This window comes from Urocitellus parryii, chromosome 9, assembly GCF_045843805.1.
Source record: "Urocitellus parryii isolate mUroPar1 chromosome 9, mUroPar1.hap1, whole genome shotgun sequence".
Classification (NCBI taxonomy): Eukaryota; Metazoa; Chordata; class Mammalia; order Rodentia; family Sciuridae; genus Urocitellus; species Urocitellus parryii.
This window is the reverse complement of record NC_135539.1, coordinates 112,266,102-112,279,116: the sequence shown is the minus strand read 5'-3', so window position 1 is coordinate 112,279,116 and position 13,015 is coordinate 112,266,102.

The window sequence follows — 13,015 nt, the reverse complement described above, 5'->3', positions numbered from 1 at the left end:
CAGGGTTAGAAGTTACTTTGGATAATGTAGACCAACAATCCCTAAGCACTTGGTCTTCACAACTGTGCTCCAAGTACCTTCCAGCTTGTATGTCATTACCTCCAATGCAGAGTCATTTACCCTGTGACTGCCAACATCTGTATTCCTGTAACTCTCCCATCCCCATTCTGATCTCTGGAGAACTCAGGGAAAACTCTTTCCTTCTCCCTGTGACAGCTCTTTAAATAGCTGAAGACAGCTCTTATGTCCCCTGAGGTATGTCTTTACCAAAGAACATTTTCATTTCCTTTACCCATCCAACTACCTTCACCATCTTGCCCATTGTCCATGCTCTAAATAGGAAGGGCAGAGACAATAATCAAGGGGAGCATGGTTTTCTCTTGCAAGCTATTGACCTAAAACGAATACTCAATCATGAGGTTTACACAAGCAAAAAAAAAAAAAAAAAAAAAAAGCCTGTAATCCTAGTGATTCAGGAGGCTGAGGCAGAAGGATCACAAGTTTGAAGCCAGCCTGGGCAACTTAATAAGACAGAACAGAAAAAGGTCTGAGATGCAGCTCAGAGATAGAGCCCCCCTGGGTTCAATCCCCAATACCAAAACAAAACAGAGAGTGATACATAAGATTTGAAATTATGGGTGGCCTTGCTGTTCTAAACACCCTGCTGCCTGCCCACTCTATGCACAACAAGCCTCATGTAATCAGGAAAAGACAGCATACGTAGAACTGTCACTTTCAGAAAATTTTGTGGTGCTGGGGTTTGAACCCAGGACCTCACCTTTACAAAGTAAGCATTCTACTTAGCTACATTCCCAGTTCTTTTAACTTTTCATTTTGAGACAGGATCTCACTAAGTTGCTGAGGCTGATCTCAAATTCTCCATCTTCCTGCCTCAACCTCCTGACTCTCCAGGATTATAGGTATGTGTCTCTTTGCCCAGCCAAAATGCTATTTAAAAAAAAAAAATGAGGCAAAAGCTACTGCTAGATGTCTGTGTGTTCAGAAAGTTTCCATGAGCTTGTTAGAATTAAGGATTGGGCTAACTTCAGCCATCCATCCCCTAGACGTGTCCACTTTAGCTTCCTAGCATAACAGATTGTACTGTGGTCTGGGCCAGTAGTAAGGAGGTGAGATTGTAGGGCTCCTCTGCTCCTGGAATTCCCAGTCTTCATTGTCCCTAGTACCTCTTTATTTTGGAACCAAACTCTGCTGTGCATAGTTTGCTTCTTCGAATCTCTGAAACTCATTGATAGGAATATTTAAGAGAGTAGGGACTACCCTGCGCCTTCCCTCATCAAAAATTGCTTTTTGCATGCCTGTAATCTCAGCAACTTGGAAGGTTGAGGCAGGAGGATCACATGTTTGAGGCCAGGCTCAGCAATTTAGTGAGACCCTGCCTCAAAATAAAAAATGAAAAAGCTCTGGACACGCGGCACAGTGGTAGAGTGCCCTGGGTTCAGTCCCCAGTAATCCTCACCCTGTCATCACTGAAATTGCTCTTCAACTGGGTGAGGTGATAACGTGCCTGTGATCCTAGCTGCTCACAATTCAGAGGCAGGAGGAGTTCTTGAATCCAGGAATCTGAGACAGGCTTGAGCAACACAGCAAGACTCCATCCATATCATTAAAAAGCTTTTTTTTTTTTTTCTTTGCTCTTCAGAAAAACATTTCATCCAGTTGTTTCTAATTTTCATAGAAAACCATGTCAGTGCCTTATTTTCCCAGGGATATTTTCCCAGGGATAATTAAAAGTCTTATTTCTAATTATAGTGTCCAATTAAGGGGATTCCAGACTTCAGCAAAGAGGTGAGGTTAGTGGAAACTTCCATCTTGGTGTTTTGTTTTGTTTTGTATTTTGGTAATGGGCCTTTATTTTACTTATTTTTATGCGGTGCGGAGAATCGAACCCAGTGCCTCACACATGCCAGGCAAGTGTGCTACCACTGAGCCACAACCCCAGCCCCCTTCTTGTTCTTCTTGAACCTTTTTTTTTCTCATCTGTAAACTGAGGGGGGCTGATCCCCAGTTCTTTTTTTTGAAATATATTTTTTACTTTTTAGTTATAATATCTTTATTTTATTTACTTATTTTTATGTGGTGCTGAGGATCAAACTCAGTGCCTTACGTGTGTGAAGCAACCACTCTACCACTGACCCATAACCCCAGCCCTGATCCCCAGTTCTGGCTCCTATGCGTTGGTGATTTATTTGGTGTTAGTAAATACATCTAGGAGCCCTTTCTGGGCACCCTCTAGCCCCATGCCTCTCACACTGTCACATGATTTAATCGGGGTTCTCCAGACAAGCACAACAAATAGATGTACGTGTGTGGAGAGATTTACTATAAAGAACTGGATGACACCATTACAGAGACTAACAAATACCAAGAGCTGCAGGGTGAATCAGGAAGCCAGGGCCCTGGGAGAGCTGATGGTGTTGTTCTAGTGAAGGCTGGCAGCTCGAGACCCAGGAAAAAGCTAATATCCCAGTTTGAAAGCAATCAGATTGGAGATATTCCCTCATAATAAGGAAATAATCCATTGTTTGTTCTTCTCTTGGGACTTTGTTGAGATCAGGCCCACTCACATCAGTCTACTTAACTTAACCAACCAATATAAACATTAATCTCATCCCAAATCACCCTCTCTGAAACACCCACAATAATGCCTGACCAGTCAAGTTGACACACAAAATTAACTATCATACTCTTAGAGGTAGGTGACTGTCACTCAAAAGGTCTGGCCCTGGTTGTGACCAAGAGAGCTATCCAACGGGCATGTTCTCTGAACTCCTGAACATAAAGGCAAGGCCATCCTTGGTACCTGACTGAACTTACTTCCCCTACCCCCTGCCCATTTCCCTATAATTTTTTCCACAGCCCTTCACAACTTTAATTTTTTTCCTTTTTTCACATTAAGAAAACTTTTTAATATATTTGAAGAAAAATATTACCCATACAATTCACAGTAGCTCATACATTAGACAATTTTAAAGTATACTGAAACAAAAAACACTACTCATTTTAAAAAATATAAAACCACCGACACAGTACAACAGTTCTCTCTTATCCATGGTTTCACTTTCTGTGGTCCATTACCCATGGTCAACCACGATTCAAAAATATTAATATTCCAGAAATAAATATCCATAAGTTTTTAATTGCCATTCTGAGTAGCATGATGAAATGTGGTACCATCCCATTCCATCCTTCCTGAGATTCAAATAATCCCTTTGTACAGAGTGTCCACGATGTATACACTATCCATGGCAGTTGAGACAATATTCATATAATTTTTATTATAGTATAATGTTAACATTGTTCTATTTTATTATTATTATTGTTAATCTCTCTTGTAATTTGGAAATGAGGTCGTGTGTAGACTATGCAGGAATGTTCAGAGATAAAATTATTAGGTTCTGAGTACTATAACCTAATCAGTGGATTAGAGCATTTATTTGATGGATTGATAATTTAAATGGACTATCTGGGTGGTACCTATAGGCACTTAGGACACGACTGGAGAGGTAGATCACTGAGGGAAAGCTCTTGAGATTATATCTCAAGGGCTGGCTCCTCCTTCTCTCTGTACTTCCTGGCTACCATGAGGTCAGTAGGTTTCCTCCACCAGGCCCTTCTGCCATGATGTTCTGTCTCATCTTGAGCCCAGAGCAATGGAGTTGACCAACTATGGACTGAGCCTCTGAAACTGTGAGCCAAAATAAACTTTTCCTCCTCTAAGTTATTTTTGTTGGGTATTTTGGTCATAATGACAAAAATCTGACAAACACAGAGATTGGTGAGAAGTGGGATTCTTGCTATGACAATATCTTACCATGTGGTTTAAAAGCCTTTGGGACTGGTTCATGAAAGGGGTTTGGGAAAGTTTGGAGGTGCAGGCTAAAAAAGTTTTAAAATGTGGTAAATGGAGATTAATGGGTGATTCTGGAGGAAACTCAGAAGACCAGAATGTTGATAACAATGTAGATAATGGCCAGGCACGGTGGTGCATCCCAGCAGTTTGAGAGGCTGAGACAGGAAAATTACAAGTTCAAAGCCAGTCTCAGCAATGGCCAGGCGCTAAGCAACTCAGTGAGACCCTGTCTCTAAATAAAATACAAAATAGGGCTGGGGATGTGGCTCAGTGGCCGAGTGCCCCTGAGTTCAGTCCTTCAGTCCCCATTAACCCCCCTCCAAAAAAAAAAAAAAGACAAATAGTAAAGATGGCTCATAAGACTCCATTTGAAATTGGATTAGAGGTCATTCGTGTCACATTGTAGCAAAGAACTTGTCTACATTTTTGTTCATGAATTTAAATGCAATGGACTAATTTATCTGGTGGAGGAAATTTCAAGGCAGCACAGCATTCAGGTGGTAGCATGGGTACTGCTGGAAGCTGTTAGCCAGACTTTCTGTGATAATTGGGAGCAGAAAGCCAAGAAGAAAGATTTGAAAGACTTGTAGTTTGGTCACAGAAGAAGCCTGTGTAAAATTGGGACCAAGGAAGGTGTCGTTAAAGAGATTACTACCGTTAAAGAAAAGCTAAGTACTTTGTATAGAGACAGTAGGAAATGTGCCTTGAGGGCGTCTCATCAATCAGCAAGATCACACCCATCACCTGCTTGAGGGGGTAAAAGTGAGACTCCTCAAGAATAGACCCTGGGGGCATAGTGCTCACCCAGGGGTGCCTAGGAAGTTGTTTCTCCAGGATTTGTCACCATGCTCATCTTTCCCAGGTATTCAAAGGCTGCTGTAGCCAAAGTCCAAGGGGAACTGGATAATGCTGGATCTGGTGGCAGATCTTGGCATTGTTCATATAGTGCTGGTTCTGTAGGAATACAGGATGCTGGAGTTAGGGAGCTGTCCCCTGAGATTTCATAGGAAGACCTGGGAAGCCAGGAAAAGTGTAGTAGGGTTTGAATCCTTGTAGGCAGCACATGAGAAAGTGATGCATAAAGCTTTGAAGGTGGAGCCAAAGCTGGAATGGAGACACCTGGGGTTGAAAAGTATCAGTAACATGGAGTGTCTGCTGAGGAAAGCTGCTGGCTGCAGACAGAGTCAGGTAAGAGAGAAACTATGTGGACTGCAACTGACAAGGTCACAGGAGCAGAGCTACCCAAGCCCTTGCCATGTGCACCAGAAGTTGGACATAGAGATACAGGACTTGTTTGCCCAGACAGATTTTGGTTTTGCTTTGGTCCCATCTCCTCTTTCTCTGCCCCTATTTCTCTCTTTTGGAATGGGAATATTTACTTTGTGCCGTTATATATTGGAGGCATATGACTTGATTTTTATTTTTACAGAGGCTCACAGCTAAGAGTTTGCCTTAAGTCTCAGAGGAGACTTTGGACTTGGACTTTGGGCAATGCTGAAGCTATTAAGACCATTCGGAGTAGCGGAGATGGAATGAGGGCACTCTGCGTTGTGAGATGGACATGAGATTTTTGGGAGCCAGAGGTGGAATGTTGTGGCTTGGATGTGAGGACTCCTCCAATGTTGAAGTGATAGTGTAGGAATGTTCAGAGCTGAAATGATTAGGTTCTGAAGCTGTAACCTAATCAGTGGATTAGTACATTTAACAGATTAGTAATTGAGCAGTAACTGAAGGTAGGTGGGGCATGGCGAGAGAAGGTAGGTCACCCTGGCTTCTCCTTCTCTCTGCTTCCTGGCTACCGTTAGGTAGCAGCTGTCCTTCACCATGTCCTTCTGCCATGATGTTTTACCTGACCTTAGGCCCAGAGTATGAAGTTGGCCAACCCTGGACTGAACCCATGAGCCAAAATAAACTTTTCCTTCTCTAATTTGTCCTTGTCAGATATTTTGGTCATGACAATGAAAAGTTGATGAACACAATTTCTTATTCTGCCTAATTTATAAATTTAATTTTTTCGTAAGTGTGTACATATGGTGAGGGGAACCATAGTACTGTATAGGACTCATAGTAGCTGAAGTTTCAGGCATCCACTGGGGGTCTTAGAACGTATTCCCCATGATAAAGAGGTGGGTACCATATGACTAAAGTGAATCTAAACAAAGAAAACATTGCAATAAACTATGTGTTACCCAAAGGCAAACCAACCATCTTCAGTCCAGCCACCTGATGTTAGGAGTGTTGAGCTGAGGTTGTCTACTTCTTCAGGATTTCATCTGCCCATTCATTTTGTTTGCTCAATCACACATTTAACCAAGTGAGCCAGAATATTGAGTAGTAGGTGTAGGTACAGAGCTAAGTTTGGAGCAACAATGATTAAGATACAGCTTTTGCCCTGGAAGATCTTGGTGCAAGAACAGATTGCAAATTCGTACTTGGGCTTCAGATCTCATCTTAACATCACTTCTAGGATCCCTTCACTGGGCCACATCTCAGAATGAGCTAGGGTCCCCCGCCCATCTGTGCACTTCTCTAACCCTGTGTTCTCCCATCACACATTCTGTAACCTCATCTGTGTATCTCTGAACTCCTTTCATCAGGGATATTCAAGAAGGCAGCATGGATGGCATCTGTCACAGCCCTGGCACATGGTGTTTGGTCAATAAATACTCATAGGATTGATGATTCAAATATATTTCTGCCTAATGGACATGAAAACCACAATAGCAATGTGCTACGGGAAGACTGAGGAAAGAATGATTAACCTCAGGGAACCAGAGAAGGAGATGTTTAAGCTGAGACTGGGAAATAAATGCAACTTTACTGGGCAGAGGAGGTAGAGGGCTTTCCCTGAAGAGAACACACCAAATGCAAATGCACTGAAGCTCCAATGTGCAAAATTTGCTTGAATGGTGGAAGCAGCTCCTTGCAGCTAAAACAGCATTTGAGAGGCTGAGGGAGAAGGGGCTGGTGGGTAATAAAAATTGGACCAAGCAATATGTGGAAGACTAGATTGCTTGCCCTGTGCAGAAGTGAGTCTCCTCCAAGTCCTGCTGTAGGCTGAGTACAGTACGATCAGCTCAATGCTTTGGCACAATAACTCAGGCTGCAGTACCACCTGGACCTGGTGGAGGAATGGGTGGAGACTGCAGAAAGGAGATGCCTAGGTTACTGCCATAGTCTGGGACAGAGATGATAGATGTCAGTGGCAGTGAGGATGGCCATGAGACAATCCATGTGAGGGATATGAGGGTGTAGAATCAATGACACTTGATGGTTCTCTTTGTGACTAATGCACGAAGACTGAGAAAATGTACGCACTGTTGACTGAAATGCTCATGTTTTTCAAGAGATCATCATGTGTGCAGGACACTGTTGCGCATGCCTGTAAAACCAGTGACTCAGGCAGGAGAATTGCAACTTTGAGGACAGCCTTGGCAACTTAGACCCTGTCTCAAATCATTTAAAAAGGGCTGCAGGTGTAACTCAGAAGCAAAGCACCCCTGGTTCAATCCCCAGTACCACCACCACCACAAAAACATAAAAGTTTATTGTGTATTAGGTGAAAAAAAAACACTATTTAAAAACCCATCCTCCCAGCTGAGTGGTGGCACACACCTGTAATCCTACCTACTTGACAGACGGAGGCAGAAGGATTTCAAGTTCAAGACCAGCCTAGCCAACTTAGTGAGACCCTGTCTCAAAATAAAAAATAAAAATGAGCTGGGTGTATAGCTAAGTGGTAGAGAACCCCTAGGTTCAATCCCCAATAATGAAAACAAAAAGCAAACAAAAAATCCTCCTTGTAGTGTAATCCCCTTTCCCCCAACTTTGTTCCTCTATCCTACTGTTTCCCTTATACTGTTAGAAATAACTGGTTCCTTCAACATGTCTTGAAGGGCAGGAGGAATTCTCAAAATTCCTCTACTTAAAAAAAAAAAATAGCTTTTTAGCCAGGTGCTGTGGTGCATGCCTGTAATCCCAGCAATGTGGGAGGCTGAGGCCAGAAGATCACAAGTTCAAGGCCAGCCTCAGCAACTTAGCAAGGCCCTAAGCAACACAGTGAGACCCCGTCTCAAAATAAAAGATTAATAAAGGCCTGGGAATGTGGCTCAGTGGTTAAGCATCCCTGGGTTCAATCCCCAGTACAAAAAAACATTAATATTGGAATGATATTAGATTTACAGGAAAGTTGCAAAGATAATGCAGAGGCTTCCTATATGTCCCTCACCTCTACTTTTCAAAACTTGATAATAGAACAAAAATAGCCCTGAATCAGTTGTCTTTGGGCAAATCACATCATCTATTCAGGCCTTAATTTTGTCACTGAAAGAAAGATAACTGTCTCTGCCTCACCATCTTAATCAGCTGGGACTATAACAAAATATCAGAGACCAGGTAGCTTATAAACAACAGATATTTATTTTTCACAGTTCTGGAGGCTGGAAGACCAATACCGGGGCTCTGGCAGCTTCCATGTCTGGTGAGCACTCAGGTCCTGGTTCACTGATGCCACCTTCTCACTGTGTCCTCATTTGGCAAAAGGAGTGAGGGAGCTCTCTGGGTCTCTTTTATAAAGGCAATGATCCCATTCATGAGGGCTTCACCCTCCTGACATAATCACCTCCCAGAGGCCCCACTCCCAAATGCCCTCATGTTGGGGGTTAAGTTTCAGCATAATTTAAGGGGACACATTCAGTCTATAGCAGCCACCTCTGTGCTATTCACACATCACTGCAACAAAACACTGAGAAGCCAGCCAGCTTGTGTGGTGTTCTCTGGGTCAAGGTCCTCTCCAGAGGCAGGTGCAGTAGTCCCAGAGACTCAGGAGACTGGGGGAGGAGGATTGCAAGTTGGAGGCCAGCCTGGGAAACTTAGTGAGACCCTGATTCAAAATAAAAAATAAAAAGGACTGGGGATGCTCAGTGGTACAGTACCCCTGGGTTCGATCCCCAGTACCATGCACCCATGTGTGCACACAAATTCTCCCCAGGATCCAGGTCCCTCCCTCACAGCCCCATCTGAGCTGCTAGAAACCAAGTCTTGGCTCACAGAGGGTCCAGCCCTGAGGAAGGTAGACAAGCATTATTGGATGAAATGAGTGCATTAAGTGGGGACTGTAAAGTGCCGAACGCCTCTGCAGCTGAATCGGTTGAAATGGTCTCCTAACAGGCTCATTTGTACACCAGCAGGAGAGTGATCTGTCCAAGCTCAAGTTCTAGTGAAGGGCAGGTTGAGGTCAAGTGATACGGTCACCAGGGCACATCAAGCTTCCTCCAAATGTGCGTGGAGACCTAGTGACAGTGTTAGATGTCAGAAAGTCTGAGCACTACACAGCTCTTCAGCCAACAGTGTCAGAACTGCCAGGCCACTGTAATCAGATCTCACCCTGGAAACCAAGGTCTTCTCTTCCAGCAGTATAAGAAGACACTTGAGATCCCCATCTCACTGTAACTAGTTCTGGAGGGGGTGGGGGACCACCTTGGGCCAGAAAGAAGGTCCAGGAATGGATGGGGCACGCCTACCCAACTCTACCCTGGCCACCCTCTCTCCAATTCCTGGCTTCAATTCCTGAGGGAACAGTTGGTTAAATACAGGACGTGGACCACTCTGCAGGAAAAAAAAAAAATGCTTGTATATAAAATGAATGGCATTAAAAAGAAATGGGCTGGGGATGTGGCTCAAGCGGTAGCGCACTCGCCTGGCATGCGTGCAGCCTGGGTTCGATCCTCAGCACCACATTCAAATAAAGATGTTGTGTCCGCCGAAAACTAAAAAAATAAATATTAAAATTCTCTCTCTCACTCTCTCTCTCACTCTGTCTTAAAAAAAAAAAGAGGGAAACCATTAGGAATTAAGAGAAACTTGAGAGACTTAACAACTAAATGTCATTTTTTTCTCAGTTGGGTCCTAATTTGAACCAACCAAAAGTAAAAATACATGTTTTTTAAGCAATTGGGGAAAACTACATGGACTATATAATTGAGTACATTTATTGCATACTTTGTTGGATATCATGGTATTGTGATCAAGTTGTTAAAAAGTTCTATTTCTTAGAGACAAATATTGAGGTGTAAATAGCCAAAAAGAAATTGTCTGGCACATGCTTTAAAAATACTCTGGGAACGGGAGGCTGAGGCAGGAGGATTGCAAGTTCAAGGTCAGCTCAGGCAACCCCAAGAGACCCTTTCTCAATTTTTTTTTTAAAAAGTGTTGGAGAGGGGCTGGGATTGTGGCTCAGTGGTAGAGCACTTGCCTAGCACATGAGGCACTGGGTTTGATTCTCAGCACCACATAAAAATAAAGGTATTGTGTCCATCCACAACTAAAGAAATTTTTTGTTTTTAAAGTGTTGGGGAGCTGGGGTTGTGGCTCAGTGGTAGAGCACTCGCCTAGCATGTGCGAGGCCCTGGGCTTGATCCTCAGCGCCACATAAAAATAAATAAATAAAATAAAGGTATTGTGTCCATCTACAACTAAAACAAAAAAAATTAATGAAATAAAAAGTGTCGGGGCTATAACTCAGAGGTAATGCACTCTTTAGTTTAATCCCCAGTATAAAAAAATAAAAACAAAAAACCAGCTAGGCGAGGTTGCACATGCCTGTAAACCCAGCAGTTGGGAAGACAGAGACAGGAGGATCGAGAGTTCAAAACCAGCTTCAACAATGGTGAGGCTCTGAGCAGCTCAGTGAGACCCTGTCTCTAAACACCCTGAGTTCAATCCTCGGTACTCCAAAACAAAAAAACTCACAAAACACACAAAAAAACAGGGATTGGGGGAAACAGGGGTGGAGGGGAGCAAGACATAGCTGAAACCAAAATGACAATGATTTAATTGTGAAACTGGGCTCATCCTATCAGGCTGACTACTTCTATTTGAAAAATTTCATCATAAAGTCAAATAATAAATAGAATATTTTTTAAAATAAGTTAAATGAACCCTTGCCAACGTGTTAACTGTATTAACCACTCAGAAATTGAGAGAAAGGCAGGCCAAAGTTGAAAAGGTCAGGGGAATGGGAAGGCAGGGATGGTTGTGAACTTGACCTGGACCGGTGTAAAGGATATGACCAAGGCACAGTGGTGCCTGCCGAAATCCTCACCATGCACATGCCAGGTGTGTTCCCTATTCTCTTGCTGTGTTATGGGTGCTTGTTCCACCTTCTTCTCTGAACCTTTGAGAAAAAAAATGCCCCCGCTCTTGTGAACTTCACACTCTTCCTGTTCTCTTCCTCTCTTCTCACACTCCCCAATCCAGGTGTGGCACAGCTTCCTGGGACTGCCCATCAACCCAGAGTGCTTGCCTATGGCTCCATCTGCTGGTGGATCCTGAGAACTGACGTTGATAAAAGCTAAGGGTCCCCAACCAAGAAGGAGTTGAGGATAATTTGGGGCGGGGAAGAGGCCAGGCACTGGGGATTGAACCCAGAGGTACTTTACCACTGACCTACATTCCTAATCCTTTTTTTATTTTGAGACAGTGTCTCTTATTTTTGTTTATTTTGGAAGGGTACCGGGGATTGAACTCAGGGGCACTTGGCCACTGAAACACATCCCCAACCTTATTTTGTATTTTATTTAGAGACAGGGTCTCGCTGAAATGCTTAGTGGTTCACTTTTGTTGAGGCTCATAATCCTCCTGACTCAGCCTCCCAAGCTGCTGGGATGACAGGTGGGCACCACTGTGCTGGGCTCACAAAGTTTTTTAAGTTGGCCTCAGACTTCCGATTCTCCTGCCTCAGCCTCCCAAATCACTGGGATTACAGGCATTGCCACAAAGCTCAGCCAGGATGATTTTAGAGAGACCTGGTTCTTCCCCCTCGACAAAATAAACACAGACCAATTAAACATATAGGAAGCCTTTAATTTCATCACCATAAACATTATACTCTGATTGCTCACATACAGTATAAAATATTTACTCCACTAAATAAATAAGACATAACATTATTGCAAACGGCACTTAAACCCCCAAGATATAAGAGCTCTTTGGCTCGACGGGGTGCTCCTGAGTTTGTGTGAGATTCCCCGAGCACAGATATGCCCTGGAGGCTGAGATGGACAAAGGCTCGAGGAACCACAGGTGTGCTTCTGGTCCTGCAATAGCCCCAAAGAGAGGTTGTGGAGCCGGTGGGGAAAGTTGGGGTGAAGTGGGAGTGAAGGGCAGTGTTTTATCAGCCCAGTCCTACAAAGAACAGAAGGGAATTGGAGGAGCTAGGCTGGGCCGAGGGAGGAGAGGAGGCTGGGGATGCTGCTGAGGCCTGGAGCCTTTCCACTACCCCTTATGTCCCCAGCCTTGGGTGAGGACATCTGGGATATCAACTGGGGTGAGTAGTGCTTCCAAGGTGCTGGGTTAGGTAGTTTTGGGGGCCAGACCTATCACCCCAAGAGAAGGGATTCTGGCAATGCTCAGCCCAATGACCAGACATTTCAGGGGACTGGTTGTTGGTGATCCCACTGAACCCAACTTCGAGACACCAACCCAGAAAAGCTGGGAATAGATTTCCTTCTACTTTGTTAAATAAATAAGTTAAATATTTAAAGGCCTGTGTCCTCATGATGGCAACCCAGGGACCAACAAGCCATGTCCTGATAAAAGGGTTTGGGGGGATCAGCAGAAAGGCAGTGCTGTAGACCAAGGGGGCTTCACCTGGCCCCTTAGGACTCTTCCTCTCAATTAGCTTTCACCCCTCCAAATATTGTTGAAAGTTTCACACTAGAAACTTCCACGCAAGAGCCACACGGGCAGGGGTTCTGCAGAATAAGGGGGCCTGGGGTGGGAGTTTGTTCAGTTTTTCAAATCCCTTCTCCAGGTTTGTCTCAATCAGGACACTGGCTGTTAACCCTGAGCCTGGCCAGGCCACCTGCAGAGTCCTGCATTCCAGTGCATGGAGCTAATCAAATATTCTGCCTTCCTGGCCTCCTTGCACAGATCCACACTGAAACTGCCATTCGGCCAGCCCTAGAGACTGGGGAGATGGGAGAGGGAAGCCACCGTCCCCTATCTCTGCTGCTATGCAACTCACCGCCACGGGGTGGCAGCAGAGAGCCATGCCACTTTGGCAGCAACAAAAACTGGAAAGTCAGCCCTGCAGCCCTGTGGGAACGCAGACCAAGCAAGGCAGGCCCCCTCCTCAGTGTGTAG